Below are 21,396 nucleotides of genomic sequence, written 5' to 3'. Positions count from 1 at the left end.
TCGGGGACACAGTGGGGCCCGTGAGACAAAGTCGGAAGCCTGCTGGTGTGATTCATCTCCCTCTCGTCCCATATTTTCCAGCCTTGGGACTAAGATGATGCCTGGAGGATAGCAAACATTCTAGCAATCACAAAATCAAAAGAACCAGAAATGTGAAAGGGACCTGGAACAAGAATGGCATTGTATGTGGCACACGCAGCCTGATCTCCCAACCTCCAGTCACTTGTGATATAAGAAAATGAATACCCACAATGATCATACAACTATCAAGAGGGTTTTACATTGCTAGCCACCAAAAGCATTCCCAAATTTTACAAATATATATACAGAGCGGATGAACTAATCTTACATTTAGGATGACTGAGTAATCTTGGTTTGCCTGGACTTCCTTGGTGTTAGCACTGAAAGTCCTGCCTTCCGGGAAAACCCTCAACTGGATACAAACTGGGACGGTTGGTCACCCTGTATCTGTGCAGCGCATACATTCAAGGACAAACATCAGGAAGCTTTGAGGATGTAGGCTGTCTTTAACATTTATTTGTTCATTTGGAAATTTACCTGTGCTATCTTGAAAATTTGCCTTTATTGTTTGTAAGTCCAAGTATTATGGTAGAGGCTGTACTGTGAGACAACTGTCGCTTCAGAAAATGAGCTGGACACTATGTCACAGTGCAGGGGACTGGCACACATAAAGAACTGAGCCTTAAACTTCTGCTGTATTTGACCCTTTAAAGTTGCTCCCAATAAAGTTACTAATGGAGTTTCCTGGAAGCAAGAGCCATTTTCTACATTTGGAAAGAACAGCCAAGGACCTGGATTATGTGAAACCCAGACTAACTTTAAAGTATTATAGCTCTGTGCAGGTAATGAAGACCATGAGACAAAGAATCAACGCAATGGGCTTGATCCTCAGAGAAAGCTGTGTTAGCAATTTAATATCCTCAAAATATTGGCATTGGTGTACCTAGCGTATTTGATACCTGGAGCGGGCTGGGTTTTTAAAAATCCCCCTCTCCTATATACAATGAAATTGTTTTTAATAGTAATAATGAAACAGATAAAAACAGCGGAAACAGTGGATTTTTTTATTGAACCTTTTATATATTATCACACCAGTAAAAAACCAATTATTATAAAATACTACAACAAAGAAAAACAATAAATTAATGCATTTTAATGACAACAATGTATTTTTTGAAAAAGAGAGAAAATGCATACCTACATAGTGGTCTGGCACAGAAATGAGTTATAAAATAATAACAATAGTCTCTGGTTTTGAGACGCAACCTCTACAAATTTGTCACTGCCCTCATCAAAAATGATATTTGTGCGTCTTCATATTCATTGGATGAAACGGCCAGATTTATCAATCTTTGTTCATAGTTGAAAAAACCCACTTTTAATTCATTTTAATTTCAAAAGTTTTTATCACATGAAGCACCAGATATACAAACAATTTGGAAAAGTCTAAAAGACAAGGATGAATTTGGTAGAAATTATACTTTCAGAAACAATGATGGTGTCATTAAATATCTTCACCAAGAAATTCATCATTTATTTCTATTACATTTTATAAAAACCTATGCAGTTTTTCTTCTTATGCAAAAATCATAGAAAATAGGTGGATGATAGCAAACATTGCCATTACTTGATCCATTGCTTTAGAATGAGTTTTCATTCTTGGCCGAGCCACGGTGGCTCACGCCTGTTATCCCAGCACTTTGGGAGGCCGAGGTGGGCAGATAACTTGAGATCAGGAGTTCAAGACCAGCCTGCCCAACATGGCAAAACCCCATCTCTACTAAAAATACAAAAAATTAGCTGGGCATGGTGGTGCACACTTGTAATCCCAGCTACTCAGGTGGCTGAGGCAGGAGAATTGCTCAAATTTGGGAGGCAGAGGTTGTTGTAAGCCAAGATTATGTCACTGTACTCCAGCCTGAGTGACAGACCAAGACTCTGTCTCAAAAATAAATAAATAAAATGTTTAAGGCTACTGTCAGCGCACTGCCCATGGGGTAGTTCTAATCTACAAGGAGTGGTTAAGGAAAATAAAAAAAGAATGAGTTTCTATTCTTAGTGAAAATGATCAAGACATTGAAACTCTGCCCTTTTGAATTCTTCTGGCAATGGTCACACAACTAAATTGAAGTAACTCCAGTTCTACCTCTTTATCCTTACAGTCACTGTGCCATTGTTGTTTATTGCAAGTCTCTTTCGGTGTAGGACTATGTAATGCCACAGAATTGGAGACACAAAGTGCCTCTGAAATGGGATTAAATGACTCTAAATTGTTATAAACTTACTTTCCAAACCTGTGTAACTGAATCCATATGTATCAGGGGCTGACTGTTTACCTGAGAGGTCTCAATTAGTTCCATGTAGGACACAATGTTTATTAATAGATAAGTAATGAAAATCAACTAAGTGGAAACATGCATTATTTAAACTCAACAACAACTGCAGCAATTGTTTAGAAGTTAGAGTATTTTTTAGGAGGAGGAATATTTTATTACTAGTATTGTTTAGAACTGTCCCTCTAAAGTGATTATAAAAGCAGGCAGACTTTTAGTCAATTTATCAGTTTTTAAAATTCTCCACAGCAAATACACGCTCTTACTGCCTACACTGAGGGAGGACTGCCTCTGCCATTCCATCCATCTAACAGTCTTCCAGGTAGAAAATTTGATAATATGTTTAAAATGATCATTTCTCTCTGCTTTTCCAACCTGCACTACTTAATTTCTTTAAAGATCTAATTGCATTTATTAGCACTTCCAGAAAACAGATAAGAATAGGCGATAGAATGTTCCTTGTCTTTTTCCTGGTTTGAATGGAATGCCTCTAGTGTTTATCATTAAAAATAATATTGGCAGTCAGTTTTATTTAAATATATATTAAGAAAAAAAACCCTTGTTCCCAATTTACTAGATGATTAATCAAAAGTAAATATTGACTTTTATCAAATTACTTTTGACAGCTATTAATACCCTGTTTTTCTCTTTGACCTACAATGTGATAAATTAAGCATTTATGTCCATAATTATACCATTCTTACATTATTTCAACAAGGTCTACTTGGTCACGGAGTATTTCTTTCAAATTTCTGATGATTTCAATTTGCTAGTATTTTCTTTATGATTTTCTAAAAATTTATATTCCTAGGTCAGATCAATAATTTAAAGTCATCTCTCTCTTTTTGTCATAGTCATTGTCCAGTTTGGTATCAGGGTTATACCAGCTTTGAGAAATGCATTGAGAAATGTTCTGTCCTTTCTTGTTCTAAGACCATTTAAATAACATGAATATTTTCTGAGTAGACTTCTCTACAATCTCTGTGAATGCAATAAATGTCAACACATACATTTAAGATAGTTTTTGTTTCCTTTCAAGCTGGTGTTTATTACTTTTAGAGCTTTTATTTTTCATTGCCTGATCAACATATTTTTATCTATACAATTTGTTTAGGTATCTTGGGTTGCAATGGAGTATATCATAATTTTCCCAGAGAAAGTTAATGAATGAAAAAGTACTTTTATTTAATGGCTTTTTATCTAGCAGCAGGGTTTCCAAGAGTGGGTTAAAGTCCTTAAGCAAGATATAGGTGTATATTGCTTAGTTTTGCCTGATCTTTGTATTTTATGTAAATGGAATCATATTATATATATTCTTATGGAACATGTTTCTTCAGCTAAATATTATGTTTTTATATTTATCCATGTTACTGTATAATCTGTAATTTGTTTTGCTTATTTTTCTATGGTTTATTATTGCTATGAATATGTCACAATTCATGTGACCTACTTTTTATTTTATTTTTTGTAGAGACAGAGTCTTGCTATGTTGCCTAGGTGGGTCTTGAATTCCTGGCCTCAAGCCATCCCTCCGCCTTGGACTCCCAAAGTGCTGAGATTACAGGCATGAGCCACTGAGCTCAACCCTCATCTGACATACTTTTGATGAAAATTTGGGTGGTTTCCTATTGTTCACTACTGTAAACCATGCTGCTATAAACATCCATTGCATATAGGATATATAACTAGAAGTTGAATTGCTGGGTCAAAGAGTATCTACAAGTTCAACTTTATTGGGTAATCTAAACAGTTTTCCAATGTAGTTGTACCTCTCCAATCAGCCAACTCTGAGAGTTCCCATTGCTTTATATTTACTGAAGCAAATAAATCCAAAAATGTCAGTAGCTTAACACAATAGAAGTGTCTAATGTGTAGTTTCCGGTTTGTGGTGAAACTTAAGGAGAAGGCTGTGCTCCACACAGTCATTCAGGGACCTCGGCTGATGGAACACATGCCGTCTTCAACTAATGGCTTCTAAGGTCACCAGCATCAATAGCTAGCTGGCAGAAAAGGGAGAAGAAGGTATAATGACTTTTTTTTCTTTTTTTGAGGTTGTTTTCTTTCTTTTTTTTAATTAATTAATTTATTATTATTATTATACTTTAAGTTCTAGGGTACATGTGCATAACGTCCAGGTTTGTTACATATGTATACTTGTGCCATGTTGGTGTGCTGCACCCATCAACTCGTCAGCACCCATCAACTCGTCATTTACATCAGGTATATCTCCCAATGCAATCCCTCCCAACCCTCCCCATGATAGGCCCCGGTGTGTGATGTTCCCCTTCCCAAGTCCAAGTGATCTCATTGTTCAGTTCCCACCTATGAGTGAGAACATGCGGTGTTTGGTTTTCTGTTCTTGTGATAGTTTGCTGAGAATGATGGTTTCCAGCTGCATCCATGTCCCTACAAAGGACACAAACTCATCCTTTTTTATGGCTGCATAGTATTCCATGGTGTATATGTGCCACATTTTCTTAATCCAGTTTGTCACTGACTTTTTAACTACAATGGTGTGGAAATAACATGTGTAACATTCATTAATGAGAACTAGTGCATGGCCTGTCCTAGATACAGGAAAAGCTGGGAAATGTAGTTCCTGTCTGGGAAACTGCCTGCTGACAATTCTGTGCCATGGAAAGGGGAGCATAAGCTATGGTGGTCAGTTAGGCAGTTCTGCCATGGATGGGTTCCTGTTCACAAATTCTGAGTGAGACACAAAGAATTCTTCTGCTAGTACCTAGAGTTCAAATACTTTTCTTCTGCCGTATCTTTGATTATTTCTGGTCTGCTTTGTTCTGGTTCTTCTTCAGTGGTGTCAGTTAGCTGAATGTTGGTCACCAATCTATCCTATTATCTTCTCTCTTGTTTTCACGACTTGCCCCTTTCATCTTAATTATGAGGTGTTTTTTCCTGTTTTTTTTTTCATTCTTATAACTAATTCAGTTTTCTTCAGCACTAATTCTGATTTTTACTGAACTCAAAGTGGATTTTAATTTATTATATTTTAGTTTCCATTAAAAACTTCCTTATGTAATTCTTGTCCCTTTCCCCAAAAAATAGGGTGGTGGTGTATGCCAGTTTTCTCACGACAGTCTGGTTATACACTTAATACTCTGGCACTTTTTTCTGTTTTTTCTTTCTACTTTTTAGTAGGGGTATAATATATATTCAGTAAAATATGTGGAATCACTAATCTTAAATGTATAGCTCAATGAATTTTTTCACATGCATTTTCTAGTGTAACTACCATCCAGATAAAGATACAGAATGCTTCTAACATCCCAGAAAGCTCCCTTGTTCCTCTTACCCCTGCAAAGTAACCACTATTCTGACTTCTATCATGTTAATTTTATCTGCTCTTGAACTTTATATGAGGTAGTCCCTGTATTATCCACGTGGTATATGTTACAAGACCCCTAGTAGATGCCTTTTCGAAACTGTAGATAGTACCAAACTTCATCTATACTATGTTTTTTTCCTTTACTTACATACCTATGATAAAGTGTAATTTATAAATTAGGCATAGCAAGAGATTAACAATAATAGTAAAATAGAACAATACACTGCAATAAAAATTACGTAAATATGGTCTCCCTCTTCCTCCTTCCCTCCCCCCATCTCTCTCAAAATATGTTATTGTACTCTACTCACCTATTTTTGGACCGAGGTTGACCACTGGCTCCTAAACCGCAGAAAGCAAAACCACGGATAAGGGGGGACTACTATGAATGGAAACATACAGTATATATTCTTTAATGCCCATTTATTTCGCTCAACATACTGTCTGGGATCTTCATCCATGCTTTTGTGGTATCAGTAGCTTGTTCTTTTTATTGTTGAGTATTCTTTTGTGTAAATATATCATAATTTATTGCCCATTCTTCTGTTTATGAATATTTGCATTGTTTCCAGTTTGGGGATGTTATTAATTAAAGCTCTGTGAACACTGTTGTATATACCTTGCGGTGAACATATGAAGTCTTTTCTAGTGGGTGTATACCTAGCAGTGAAATTTCTGGGTCATAACTATATTTAGCTTCAATGGCTATTGCCAAACAATTTTCCAAATTGGTCGCGCTGTTTTATACTACCATTTGCAGTATATAAAGGTTCCAATTTTTCCACATCACTGCCAATGCTTACTTTTGTTAGTTTTGATTTTAGCCATTCTGGTGAGTGTGTGGTGGTATCTCATTGTGGTTTCAATTCCTATTTCCTGATGAATAATAATATTGAAAACTTGATATATACTTATTAGCTATTCTCTTTTACAAAGTGACTCTTTAAGGGTTTTGTGAACATTTTTATTGGGTTGTTTGTTGTCTTTTTCTTTTTACTTTTTGGCATTCTTTTACATTCTGTATACAGGCCTTTTTGTCAGATATGTTTTGTGAAAACTTCTCCCATTTTGCCGGTCATCATCTCACTCTCTTCTAAGTAGTATCTTCTGATAAACTGACATTCTTAATTTTAACAAAATCCAATATATCACTTTTTAAAGCTTGTGGTTAGCTCTTTTTGTATACTGATTAAGAAACTTCTGTGTACTCCAAGGTCCCTGTTCTGGCTTCTCTTGCTACCTAACGACCAATTTCAAAACAGTGATTGAAAACAACAACAGTCATTTATTATCTCTCAGGGTTTCCGTGGGAAGGAATTTGGGAAGGGCTTACTCTATGCTTCTGGGTTCTCTCATGCAATTGCAGTTGGATGATGGCTGGAGCTGGAACAGCAAGAAGCTAGAGCAGCAGGGGGCTGGCCAGGCATTCATATCATCTTCTTTTCGTGTAGTCTTGGGACCTCTCCATGCGATCCCTCCAGATAGGCTGACTTTGGGCTTCCTCATGTCATGGTGCCTCAGTTCAGCTGCGCTGCTTACATGACAGTTGTAGTCTAAAACAATGGCTATTCCTGTAATCCAGGTTGAAGCTGAATTGCCATTTATCACCTGCTGAGGAAGCCATGCAGCATATAAGCCTATCTAGATTCAAAGAGAGAAAAAGTAAACTTCTATTAATGGGGCAGTGGCAAAGCCATATTGTAGAAGAACGTTTGGGATTTGGATTGGGATTACAATAGAATTTAGTGAGGATTGACATCTTAACAATATTGTATGCTTTGATCCACAAACATGGTATATTTCTCCATTTATTTTGGTCTTTTAAACATTTTCCCTTCAGTGTCTTTGTAGTTTTCAATGTAGAGATCTTAAACATATTCTGTTGTATTTATTCCTTAATATTTGATGATTTTATGTTGTTGTATATGGTATTTTTACTTCATTTAAAATTATTTACTGCTAGTACATAGAAATTAATTGACCTTGTATTCTGCATCCTTGCTCAGGTCACTTATTAATCCTAATTATTTGTACATTCTATTGAATTTCATACATATGCACCCCCTTTTCAGACCTGGAGTACAAGTTGACATGCATGAGTCCAGACCAATTTTCAGTTTCTAGCAGGCATGCGCCAAATAACAGTTTCATTCTACTGAGGTAGCACATTCCCCCATCTAGTTCTCTATTCTTGTGACCCATAGAGTCACCTGCAAAACTGCAATTGATAGAGTGTCCTGCTATTAGGACTCTTCCTGTCTCCACCCTTGTCTGTAGTGTTTAGCTTGTGAAGGTAAAGTTACACCTCCCAAGATACAGTACAAATTGCTGGTTTTCCTTCTTCCTACCCCTCCCCCACATGTACACACACTTCCTGGCCAGTTATTTCCTGGGAGGTGCTGTCTCCAAATAGATGTAGTACTAGCATCCTCAAAAAGCAGCACTTCCATCGCACATGAGTGCCTGCTTAGTGTTCTGGTTGGTACAGACTGTGAATCTCTGTGTCTCTAAGAAAATAGGGGCAGCTGGCTTCCCATTGCCTTCTATTACATGAGGCATAATTTGGATGGGTTTGTATCAATCCTATGTTTCTTGCCTTATGATTAAGAACAATGCTTCCAAGAATCTGGATAAGTCTTTGATTGGGTCAAAGTTTCTGGTGCTTGTTTTGAGTTCTTGTCTTTTTCTTTGTTTTCAAAGATATCGTAGGAAAGTTAGGAGACACTGCCTGAGACATTTCTAGCCAAATGACATTTAAAGCTAGAAGTTATTTCTTTGTGGCCACGTATTTTTATATATGTGTTTAGATCTGTCATTAGGAGAAGAGGCAAAGTGCCAGAAATCTGCCAAATAGGATTGTTTTTGGTTGAGCAGAATGACATAAGGAAATAGAATCCATACACTAGAGAACGCTATTATCTTGTCACTTGTAATGACATATTTATACAGGACTTGTTTTTCTCTATATATCAGACATCATTGCATTGATTTCAGCATGAAGGGATCCCCTTTCCTGCCTCTCCTCCAGTCCGCATCTTGCCAGGTCATCTTTTCTGACCATAGGACACTGTGCTAGCATCTTCCCCATCAGCTGAGACCTCCTAGAGTGCAGATCTTCTCGTAGTATGTACTTTACAAAGTGAACACTCCAGTCTCAGCTGCTCATTTCTCAACCTGCTTCCTGAGTTTATTCTCGTAAAACTATTTGATCAGGCAGTTAAATCTGGAAAAACACAAGAGAAAAGGGTGATCTGGTACAACCACGAGAGGTGGAAGGTGAGCACTTAAGAAATCTAATCCACACGGTGTGAGGCCAACTCTGTGTTGTCTTCTTACCTTTTTTAAAAAAACAACAACAACCTGTTTTTCAAAAGCGGTGCTGTCATATCCTGAGAGTGACACTGTATGAAAAAAAAATTAAAAATAAAAACAAAACAAAAAAACCTATGCTTTCAGACTTGCAAGGCTAACATAGACTAGCTCCCAAAGACATGTGGGGTAGTGGTAGTTTTATGATTTTGTTTTGGTCAAAGGTTCCAACAAAAGGATTTGGGATTATTGGAAGATTTAAGGATGTTTCAAGGATTAGTTCACTCATTGATTGAACGAATACTGATTGAGAATCAAGCACCTTCTAGACTTTGTGCTAGGTATATACACTTCTAACAGGGAAGGTAGACATGAAAACTAACAATTTTGGAAGTCCTTATGTAATTGTAATTGTTCTATGGGCATAATAGTTATAAATTTAGATGAAAGAAAAGACCCTTTAAGTCTGGCTTGAGAAATTAAATCTGGCTTGAGAAGCCCAGGCTGTTGGTGTTCATCCGTTTATCCCTGCTATCCCTGGGTGATGTCATCCAGGAAAATGAGGTAGAGCCCTATTCCTCAGACTGGGTGGCTCCCACAGGGGCTGGCCTCTGTGGAGGAGCCCCTCCTTCTATGCTTGACTATGGCAAGCCCCCGCTGAGGGACCCAAGTTCACAGGTTTAGTGCCTGGACTTCACAGCTCCTTAGCAGCTCTCCATCAGAGGTCTTATCACTGCAGGGAAGATGGCGCCACGTGGTTGAGCTCACAGAATCAGCTACTTTCTTTTCTAAGCCCAATCCCCATGGTTCCAATGCCCAGCTTGGTTCCCACTTCCACCCAGGAGGCACACAGCCTCCACATCCTTCTGGGGATCCTTCCACTGAACACCTCAGGATGCTTGCAATGTCAAAAGAATCTAGTGAGAGGTATATTGGGGTAGAAGGGCATCCATACCTGCATTGTGGGATCAGACAAAACACCCCGAGATGGGGACAAAGGAAGTGCTCTGAATGCCACGGGGAGGTCTATAGGGCAGTATGAGTTCATGGGTGGCCCTGACCATGTTTGAAGAATCAAGGGGGACCTTGAAAAGGTGAGGTTTTGGCTGAGCCCTTAAGGGCGACTAGGAGTTAACAGGAGCCCTTTAAACTTGGCAGTATGGAATATTCTTTGTGTGTGTGTGTGTGTGTGTGTGTGTGTGTGTGTGTGTGTTTCTGAGAATATGAGAATGCAGTAAGTGTGGGAATAATTCTAACAGAATTAGAAGGATGGCATTTTGATTGGGAGCATAGCTGGTGAGTAGGGTTGCCTCAAACAAGTCTCATGTCTAGACGTCTCTTATCTTCCTGGGACTTCAGCGACATTCCCAAGGGCACAATACTGGCTCTGACTGCCCAGCTGAATTCTGCAAGAGCCAGGGAATTCAGAGATGTCTCCCAAATTTTACATTGTTTATTACGATCTCCAGGGGTAAATCATTAAGCATGTTCCAGGTTCTTCCTTGTACTAACTATGAATTCCTCCAAATCATTCACACCACCATGCATGTAAGAACATGTTTGGTGTCAAGATTCCCGTATGTGAAAGCGGCGAGGGTAGACCCCGCCCACAGGACGCATACTCGGCATTCCTCATTCTCTTAGTCACTAGGTTCTCTACCCAGCTCCTAGGTAGCTTCTTTCAGCTGTAATGTTTCCAGACAGTTTTTTAAAAATTGTCCCTTTCTTCTCCTTTCCCCCAAGTTTTTAAAATAATAAATGGGCAAAGCTAGCTTTATTTTCAGGATCAAAATACAGAGCAAATGAAAAAACTTACGGTATTTAACCTTCCCAAGTTTGAGCCTTCACAAAGAACGCAGCCAAGTTTTATATTTGCAACAGCCCTTCTACGTAGACTTTACCTTCTCTAACTTGGTTCCAAGCTTTATCTTCATTCCTAATTACGCTGATTCCATTTTTATTTAAAAAGAAAAAAACCTTCCCAGTTGTTACTAGAAACTAATATTTAGCTTCCCCTCTCTGCTACCTAGCAAACCACAGAGAGGAGTGTCCTAGGAGTAGCCAGTCTTAGGTGATTCATGGGGCCGCTTAGTCCTTACATGAACCTGGCCGCCAACATGTCTATTTTATTGTGGTAATGACGCTCAACTGTTATCCTGTGTGAGAAATAGGAGATTCCCTTCTTTTTCATGCAGTGGTACATAAAGTAATAGTCTCATCAGTTGAGCTAGCAGGGGACATCCAAGAGATCCGTGAGAGTTCTGAGATCTGAATAATGAATATCACAACAGAATTGGGTCTTTAATTCCTCTCTGCCAGAGGTCCTGGTGGTGGGGATGTCCTTCCATGGAGAGCTGGTCCTACAAGACAGAAGTGATGACTTTTCTTTAGCTCATGGCAGGTGCGATGGGAAGAAGAAATGTCTGCTGGGCCCACTCTGTGCCAGGCCCTGGATCTGAAGTTCAGAAGCCCAGGGTTCAAATTCTCGCCCTGATGTTTCCTGGCTGTGTGACCCTAGACAAGTCACCTAGTTTCTGTGAGTCTCAGTTTTCACATCTTTAAATTGGGGATAACATTAGTAGCTTCACCTCCCAGGGTTGGTGTAAGGATCAAACAGATAATTATTCAGAAGCTCTTTGTAAGTGGCATCATGAGAAGGAAAATTTGGTTATCTCATTCAGTGTGATCCAACAGTAATATCAGTGGACCTATCCCACCCCCACCCAGGACTCTCATCCAGGGGAATCCCAAGGTCCTGCCCAACTGGAGAAGCAAGTTACTTGCCTGACTTGTGTCTGGCATCAGGAAGAGGCCTGCTGGCCAGATATTTAGTGATACGTAAGTCAAGGACCGGGCGGGCACATTTTTCTCAGATCTGAGGTGCAGTTTCAGAGCATAGGTGAAGGCTATATCATGAGCAAGAACTGGATTATGCTGAGTTACTTACTACTATATTTGCAAACATACATTGTCAAGTTTATAAAAATGCAAGAAAACACACACACACATACACACACACACACACTAGAGGTCAGTTGTCTAACAGTAAGAAATAAAATGGCAGGATAAAACACCTTTCGGATCAGCACAGAAGTCAAAGGATTGTTGTTAATTTAAAATACATGCACACACAGTGGGAAAAAAGTTAAGTGAATTATATCTGAATAAAGGTCAACTAAATTTAGGTTTTTAATTAAAACAAGAAAAAATGACAACATAAAGATCTCTTAAAATCAATGACGTTAACATTAAATAAAATATCATATAGGCGCTTACTTTCTCTTATTGCTGGTAAACAGAGAGAGAAAGTGAGAAATAGGAAGAGAGAGAGGACAAGAGGGAAAGGAAAAGGTGGTAGGAGAGCAAGCCCAAGTGGGGCGGCAAGGAGAGAGACAACACAGCCCAGGGAAAGGAAGCAACAAAAGGTTCTTTTTTTTTTTTTTTTTTTTTTTGAGATGGAGTCTCACTCTGTCGCCAGGCTGGAGTGCAGTGGTGTGATCTCAGCTCACTGCAACCTCCGCCTCCTGGATTCAAGGGATTCTCCTGCCTCAACCTCCCAAGTAGCTGGGACTACAGGGGTGCGCCGCCACATCCAGCTAATTTTTGTATTTTTAGTAGAGGCGGGGTTTCACCATGTTGGCCAGGATGTTCTCGATCTCTTGAGCTCGTGATCCACCTGCCTCGGCCTCCTAAAGTGCTGGGATTACAGGTGTGAGTCACCACAACCGGCCAACAAAAGGTTCGAAAATAAGCGTGGAGCCCAACAAATGGCTCCTGTCCCCTGAAGCATGAATCGCCAAATAATTACTGACTTTACTGACTCTTGGTTTTCCGACAGTTTCTCAGAGCAATCACTTCTGCTCTCAACATCACTTATCTACCTGTGGGGGAATAAATGCTTGTTCTCATTGGAATTCGGAAAACGTGATGTGTAAAGAAATGACTTGTGTTTAGGGGATTTTCTTTGTGTGAGCTTGGCTATATCTTAAAATCTGTTGGCTCACAGTGGGTCCTCAAATAATGTTTTGTTCACCGTCGTTTTGTTATAATGTTGATGAGAAAAAAAATCAATACCTGGCTGGGGCCACTGTCTGAATGGAGTCTGCACATTCTCCCTGTGTCCGTGTGGGCTTTCTCCAGGCTCTCCAGTTCCTTCCCACATCCCAGAGATGTGCACGTCAGGTTCCTTGTTGTGTCTATAGGGCCCCATTGAGTGAGTGTGGGTGTGTGTGTGAGCACCCTACGGTGGCCCGGTGCCCTGTCCTGGGCTGGTTCCCGCCTGGTGCTCTGAGCTGCCAGGATATGTTCCAGCCACCCCTTCCCCTGAACTGGAATAAGTGGGTAAATAATAATCTTACATGTTTTTATTCATCTTTCTTAAATGTAAGTATAGCTCACATTTATTTCAATGTTTAATACTAGAAGTGTTTTGGTCATTATTCAGAAGTTTGGTGATGTTTTTGTAACCAGAAATATGCTGTATGAACTTAACTTTTGTTTATATCAATTAGCCTATAGTAAAACTGGTTTTGTTATACGTCATTTCTCTTAAAGTTGCGGTTTCCAAGAACCCATCAGTGATGTTAAATGAGGATTTACTACACTTTACCTTTCTGCATTCGTGCTGGTGGCCAATAGAAACTCGAGATAAAAAGAAGTGGGATTTAAAGACTTCTATGTCTGATAAAAACTCTATGTCTTAGCAGGTCTAATTGAGGGGGGTTTTGAATGAGCATCTGAAAGGAAAGGAGTATTTCGAAGTGTGGGAGGTTGGACAAAAGGAAGGAGTGTTTCCATAATTATGTCAGTACTTCCAGCCTAGAATGAGCTTATTGCCAAAGGTCAAAGGTCACTTGGCCCAACTGACCAAGGAATTGGGAATGCCCCATTTCTTGGGAAATGAATGGACAATTCAGAGGCCTAGTCAGTCACTGCTACTTCTTAAGCTTTAAGCCATAAATCTAAAAAACATAGTAAACAAGGAAAGCTCTTTAAGACTCCTTCAGCAATCTAGTCTGATTGATTTTATTCACAGAAGATGCCAAAAAAATCTCCAACTTACTACAATTTTTTTTGGTAAGAAACTGAAAAGAGGAAAAACTCAAATGTTGTTGCTGTCCTTCATTTGAACATTTCTAATCCAAAGTAAACAGGGGACCTCTGTCCTTTGTGTTGGACAGTGGAAGACACAGGGCCCTTGTTCCAGGAACCAGCAGTATCGGCCCATCACAGGCCCCGGTTCACACTGAGGCGCCTGTGTCCAGGCAGTGAGATTGGCCCAGACAGCCTCTGATTCCTGCCTGCCCTGGTGCACCAGTGCAAACAGTTGATGTTCAAACTTCACTCTCCACGACCCCCTAATCATCTCTACCCACAAAGGAAGAGAAACTCTCCCACCTCTCATTCCCTGTAGCTCTGTAACCAACTAAGCCATTCTCACTGCTTTTCCTTCTGAAAGAAATTAATCTGTTTCTTATTACAAAAGCAAAATATATTCATTGTGGAAAATTTAAATAAAGAAAAGCAGAGAATAGACAAAGAATCACTCAATTTTACCACCCATAGTATTGAAACATTTTGCTGTATCTGTAGCTTTCTGTTTCTCTGTGCATGTATATAACATATTTACGGGGAGGGACAAAAATTGGATCATACTGTACATTTTTAGGAATATATTGTAAATAGTCATCAAAATACATTTCCATTGAGTTAAAGAGCGAAAAATGTAAAATGTAAATGTGCTAGAATAAGTATAGATGAATATTTACTGCAGATGTTGTTAACCTGGGATCCATCATAAATTTCAGAGAGTCTATAAATACCTATAATAATATGTGCAATTTGGTATATAGAGACATGGATATAAACATAAATATATATGGGAGTAGCAGGCAAAACAGCTCATAGTTTTCACCAGACTCTCCAAGGTGTAGGTGACCCGAAAAATCAATAATTTATATTATGAAGTTAAACTAATGCAAAACAGTGTGAAGTTGTGGAAGGGGACAGAGACAGACAAATAATTAATACAGAATATAAATCCTGAGGGGGGGAGCATGGAACCAGGAATATTAAATAATTTGCCATATGATAAAAGTATTATTTCAAACAATACCTTGTTTGAAGTGGGGAAAAGAATGGATAAATGTACTCAGTATCAAAAAACCTTAAGATTCTTCACCACAAATCAAACTGTATGGAAAATGTTATATAATTGTGGTTAAATTGTCATCCGTGTTTGGTCCCATTAATAAGAATACTCCAAATGTCTTAATACGAAGGATTTTATCAACGCTGATTTGACAGAGGTATTCTTTACATAAATGAAATATCCTATTTCCAGTTAACAAAGAAATTTTCCAGCCACTGTAGATAATTATCAGTTTTATCTTTTATTTTAAGATGTAATTATTTATATTAATGAAACGTTACCTGAATTACTAGAACAAACTCTACTTTGTCACAGTGTATGATTTTTCATGCCATTTGAACTTTGATTTGGTAGCATTTTACTTACCTTTTTCACCCATACTGTTAGGTCAGATCGGTCTTTTGTTTTTTTTTTTTGCTTTTTGTTTTTGCTAATTTAGTTAGTTTGGGGTATCAGGATTCCTTTAGTTTCAGAAGCTGAATGGGGACCTTTTTCATTCTTTTTTAATGTTCTGGAATATTTTAAACAGCAAGAACATGAAATTTCTTGAGTGAAAAGAAATCCACGGTATAACTCTGGAACAGGCCTTTTTTATAGAGTAATTATTTAACAATATATCCCTTTCTTCTTTGATTATTAGTCTTTTCAAGTTTTCTAGCTCTTGAGTCGATTTAGCAATTACATTTTCCTGGAAAATTTATTAATTTAAATAAAATTTTAAAATTCATTAACATTCAATTACACATTTTCTTATAATTAAAATACCTTTTCTATGCCACTTCTCATTCCCAACATTGTGCATTTTTAATTTTCTCACTACTGTTCATGATTAGTCTTGTCATGGTTTCATTATTTTCAAAATGCTCTTGCATTGCTTTCCAATCTTTAAATTCATTAAGGTATGCTTTAATTGTAAACCCATATTTTTGCCTTCCTTAGTTTTACTTTATTGCTTTTTCCTTCTCATTTCAGTTACTTTTTGTTACTTTAGTGAGTTTTGTTTCTTGATAATAAAAGAAAATTTGTGTCTACAAATTTTTCTTTGCATATAACTTTAGCTGAATCCCAAATGTTTTGATTTTGCTGTCATAATCATTTTGTAGCATTCACTTTCTCTTTGATCTGAGAGTAGTATGGATAAAAAAAATTTATTTCCAAGTGATTAGATGTTTAAGTTGTCCTTTTGTTATTAAGTTCTAGTTTAATTGTCTTATAGTCAATGGTTATAACCTAAAAAGTGTTTTCTTAGAATTACTTAAGATCCTGAGGGTTGGCATATGATCATTTCTTAAATATCTTCTAAAGATACTTGAAAGGAATATATATTTACAGAGTAGAAAATTTTGATTTGTATTTATTAATTATATTGGACAAATTATTCAAATTAATCATAATTTTACTTAATTTCTTTCCTTTTGAGAAGCCATAGACAGAAAGAGATGCTCGGGTTTGACAAAGTGTGGTCATTGCTTACTGCTGCATAACAAGCCCCACTAAAATTTAGTGACTTAAAACAATGGCATTTTATTATTTCTCACAATTCTGTGGGTTGACTGGGTTCACTCTTACAGCCAGATTCAACTGGTAGGTGGGGTGAGGGGCTGGGTTCAGTAATGGGGGCAGTGCCCCATGCGGCCCCTCGTCAGCCTCTAGTAGACTAGATTGGCAGCTGTTCATGATGCAGAAACATTCCAAGAGCACAAGCCCTAATGCACAGGAGTTTATGAAGTCTCTGCATGCATCATTCTCTTTACTCACGTCCCATCAACCAAAGTAAGTCTCATGGCCAAACCCACAGTCCATGTGGGAGGGGACTACACAAGGACAGGGTAATGGGAATTTTGCTTCACTGGGGGCCATTAATGTTACCGTCTACCAATACAAAGGAATTATAAATTTGTCCTTGTAGTTTTTCTTATATTTCTAATAGTTTTGACTAAAATGATCCTGTGTATATATTAATTTCTTTTCTGTAGTGAATTTTTGTTTTCTCCTCATTGTATCACCTCCCCAGGTTTTGTTTGGTTTGCATTTACTGAGCAATGGTTTTTGCTTAATAGTGATATAAATCACTATTGGGTGTGTTTCTTACAAGCCTTTAGTCAGATTTTGTGTTTTAAAGGAGCAGTTAAGCCTATTCATGATTAACAAGAACACAGATATATTTGTGCCTACTTCTACCGATCTGATCATATTATATATGCTTCCTAGCTTTTCTATCTTGGGATTTTCTTTGTTCTTTCTTCTTGCTACGTTAATATTACACACAACATCTCTTGCTGACTCTCTTTGTTCTTTTAGAAATTTGGATAAATTCTATTTTTATCCTATTACTAGTTACCTTTAACTTTTTAAATAAATTTTAAATTTCTGTATCAGAGGAAAGATTTCACAGTAGCTATTAATTCTCTTCCACAAAAGATGAGCCTGGTATGGTGTCTCAAACCTGTAATCCCAGCACTTTGGGAGGCTGAGGCAGGCAGGAGTGGTCACCTGTGGTCAGGAGTTTGAGACTACCCTGGCCAACACAGTGAAACCCCATCTCTACTAAAAATACAAAAATTAGCCAGGTGTGGTGGCACATGCCTGTAATCCCAGCTATTTGGGAGGCTGAGGTGGGTGGATCTCTTAAGTCCGGGAGGTAGAGGTTGCAGAGAGTCAATATCGCACCATTGCACTCCAGCCTGGGTGAGAGGGCGAGACTTCAAAAAAAAAAAAAAGAAGAAAAAGAGAAAGAGAGAAAGGAAGGAAGGAAGGAAGGAAGGAAGGAAGGAAGGAAGGAAGGAAGGAAGGAAGGAAGGAAAAGAAGCACATTTTTACTTTCCCTTCTCCTATGCCACCCCGTCCTCCCAGTTTCTAAGACAATAATATGGGCCTTTAGATTTATTTTATTATTATTTAGTCCCAACTCCTAATTCATGTATATTGTTTTAGAACTTTCTTCCATATCTCAGGCATTATGGAGATTGTAATCACCCCACACAGAAACATGGGAGAAAGAAACAGGTCCAGGGCTGGCTCAGCAGCTAGCTCTTCAGTGTCAAGGTGGGCATGTCTCAGACTCTGTTGGCCTCCTCAGAGTCACAGGATGGATGCCACAACTCCAGATATTTCATCTTTTGACAACCAACTTCGAGGCAGAAAGTCAAGCTACCTTGCTGCCTGTCTTTATCAAGAAGCAAATTCCTCCCCAAAAAGCCTAACAGGAGACTCCCCCTGACATTTCACTGGCCAGATTTAGTCATGTGCCTGCCCCCAGGTTAATCATCAGCAAAGGCCAAGGCATTGTCTTGCCTCTCCTATGGGCAGAGGCATGCTGTCCACCAAACATAATTGGGATTCTGTTAGCAGGAAGGAAAGTAAAATTTCCATCCTATTGACAACCAACAGTGAGCAGTACAACATATTAAAAATCAGGAGTTGGGTTCAACATTAAATTTTATTGCTGTCATTCACTGACATTTCTTTTACTTTATTGAGCTTATTTGCTTGGCTGGAATATTCTCTGTGGATTCTTTTGTTTTCATTTGGAGTGGTACATAAATGGTTTATTTTTTAATAGGTTATCTGAAATATGTTGGTAAGAAACAGAATTTTGTGTCACAATCATTTCCCTTCAAAATTCCATGAGTATTGCTTTGTTTACTTTGGCAATTATGTCAAATGTCAATGTCAATTATGATTTTTTTTAACTTTGGAGGTAACCTGATTCTTTTGCCTGAGTAGCTCCACAAAGCAGAAAACACTTTACTTGTCCATTGTTGAATACCTAGTGTCTTATCCAGTGCCTGGAACACAACAGGCTTGCAATGAACAAATGTGGAGTGAAGAGATGAAAGAAAACTATTAAGAGCCAGTGGTGCTCTGTGGGGGCCCCCAAGAGAGCGGAGTTTTGCCTTCATATTGAAGAGCTTCTTTTTCCCGCATGTTGTAAACACATAAAGCCAGCAGGGAGCTTGTGTGGCTGCCTTCGCCACTGCTCCCCAGCAATGTTTTCTCTGTACCAGGCACCGAATTAGGATCCCGTCAGTGGGATCCCTGCTCTGTATGCACCCCAGTACCTGGGCACTTCCTAAATGTTTCAAGAGGATGGAGACTTGCCCCACATGTTTATTTATTTATTTATTTAAGACAGAGTCACGCTCTGCCGCGCAGGCTGGAGTGCAGTGGCGCGAGCTCGGCCAACTGCAACCTCTGCCTCGTGGGTTAAAGAGATTCTCCTGTCTCAGCCTCCCAAGTGGCTGAAATTATAGGTGCCCACCACCACACCCAGCTAATTTTTTTTTTTTTGTATTTTTAGCAGAGACAGGGTTTCGCTGTGTTGATCAGGCTGGTCTCAAACTCTGACCTCAGGTGATCCACCCGCCTCGGCCTCCCAAAGTGCTGGGATTACAGGCGTGAGTCACCGTGCCCAGCCTCTGTGGTTTATTTTTGCCTGCAGCTCTTGTCATCACCAGTTTGGGAGCATTACTGAGTCTGGGGTTGGGGGTGGGGGTCCTTCCCTGGAGAGGCTTTTCTCTAAGGTGAATTGAAGGTTGTCAAATCCTTCTGTCAAACTAGTCTCATCTGCATTAAGTCTTACAGAAATTCCTTACAACGTCTGGCATGTGGGTGGAATCCTTCTTTCAGTTTTGAACAATGACATAGATTTTCCCCTAACATTATTTTCCTTTGGTTCTTCAATGGGAGTTTGGAAGCAGGGGGTGGGGATGGGATGAGATGTTCAATGTGACGGTTTGGACATCTGTCACAGAATGCAAGTTTATCCTTGCACCTTTCATAGTCTCTTTAAACAAGATCCTCTCCACCTTATAGACCTATGGGATTCTTAACACCTTCTTGCCATCACTAGTCCCTCCCTCTGGGGGATGTAAGAAGTTTCTCCTCTATCAGCTCTCTTTGTTTCTGAGCGCTCCATTACTATTTTGGATATTCTGGCTTTGGCTTTGTCTCATACCTTAGCTGTCCCAATTTATTTTCCCTTTTCGTCTGAGCTTGGGGAGAATCTCTTGAGTTTATCAGGCACACTGACCCATCACTGAAAAATAAATTATCAAGCCACCTTTTCAGCTCTCTGTAGTTCTTTGATTTCTCCTTCCTTGATTCTTCATATTTTCTTTCTCCTATCTCTCTGTCGCTTCTGTTAATCATCACTACCCTATTTCCATCAACATCATTAAGTGTACTTGCCTGAGGATTTCTGGGTACTTGATTTAGGACTTTCCCAGGGGCACTCCTGCTAGGACAATCTTTCCAGTCTCCAGAAGGGTATGGCTGTGTGGTTGAGACTGCTGAGGACAGTAGCAAAGATAGGAGGACAGAATTGAATGCAGAGTTATCCTGCCTCCAAGCACGCTTAATGGAACGGCTTCACAGCAGTTGTGCTCCATCCTGTGGGTACCGCTACTGCATCCTGTTGTCTAGGAAGTTCACAAACTATACAATGTCTTTCATGTGGTAGCCACCTGGTGACCCTGAATCCTAGAGACTCTGACCTAGCACCTTGACTAGGACGTGGAGCTGCTTGGACCACTAGTGGAACACCAACCTCCACACTTCAGTACTGGGCTTTAGAGCCATTCTGTGAAATCTCTGGAAAGGAAAGATTCGAGCTTCATTTTCAACTTCAATGTGCATTCCAAAGGTAGGCCTGAGAGCTGGGGGATGGAAGATGTTAAGCAGAAGGTCAGACCAGTCTTCGGACAACACTGGCAACAAAAATCACCAAGGTAGCTGAGAACAAAGCAAATGCCTCTTATCTCTTCTTACCTTGCCCATTATGCTGGTGATGAAAACTGTACAAATGAGCCCAGCATAAGGTTTCCTACTTTTTCCTTTGGCAAGAGATAAGGAACACACTAATAGCTAAGGCCCCAGAGGGAGCTGATATTTAGACAATAGATTTCTTTTTCTAAATCCCCTTAACACATTAAAATCTCCTCACTCTCCCTAAACACAGTTCTCCAGAGTCCTTAATAAAACTTCCCTCTCTTTCTTTCGTATACACAGATGACATCTCTCCTTTGCCCCCCCACTACACCAGGTGCCCCATCCTGTTTTCCCTCTGAGCCGGGCTGTCTGCTGCTGTCACCCAGGAAGGTCCTGCAGCCACCTGAAGCCAGCCCAGTCACTGCTCCCTGGGGCTTGACTGTGGGAATTGTAATTCCTTCAATGCTGGGCCCATGGCTGTGCGTCCTCCCAAAGAATGTCTGGGCTGTTCACTCCCCAGTATCTTGGGT

The sequence above is a fragment of the Mandrillus leucophaeus genome, unplaced genomic scaffold (assembly GCF_000951045.1).
Source record: "Mandrillus leucophaeus isolate KB7577 unplaced genomic scaffold, Mleu.le_1.0 Scaffold795, whole genome shotgun sequence".
NCBI lineage: Eukaryota > Metazoa > Chordata > Mammalia > Primates > Cercopithecidae > Mandrillus > Mandrillus leucophaeus.
The sequence above is the reverse complement of the archived record's forward strand: the minus strand, read 5'-3'. Positions refer to the sequence as shown.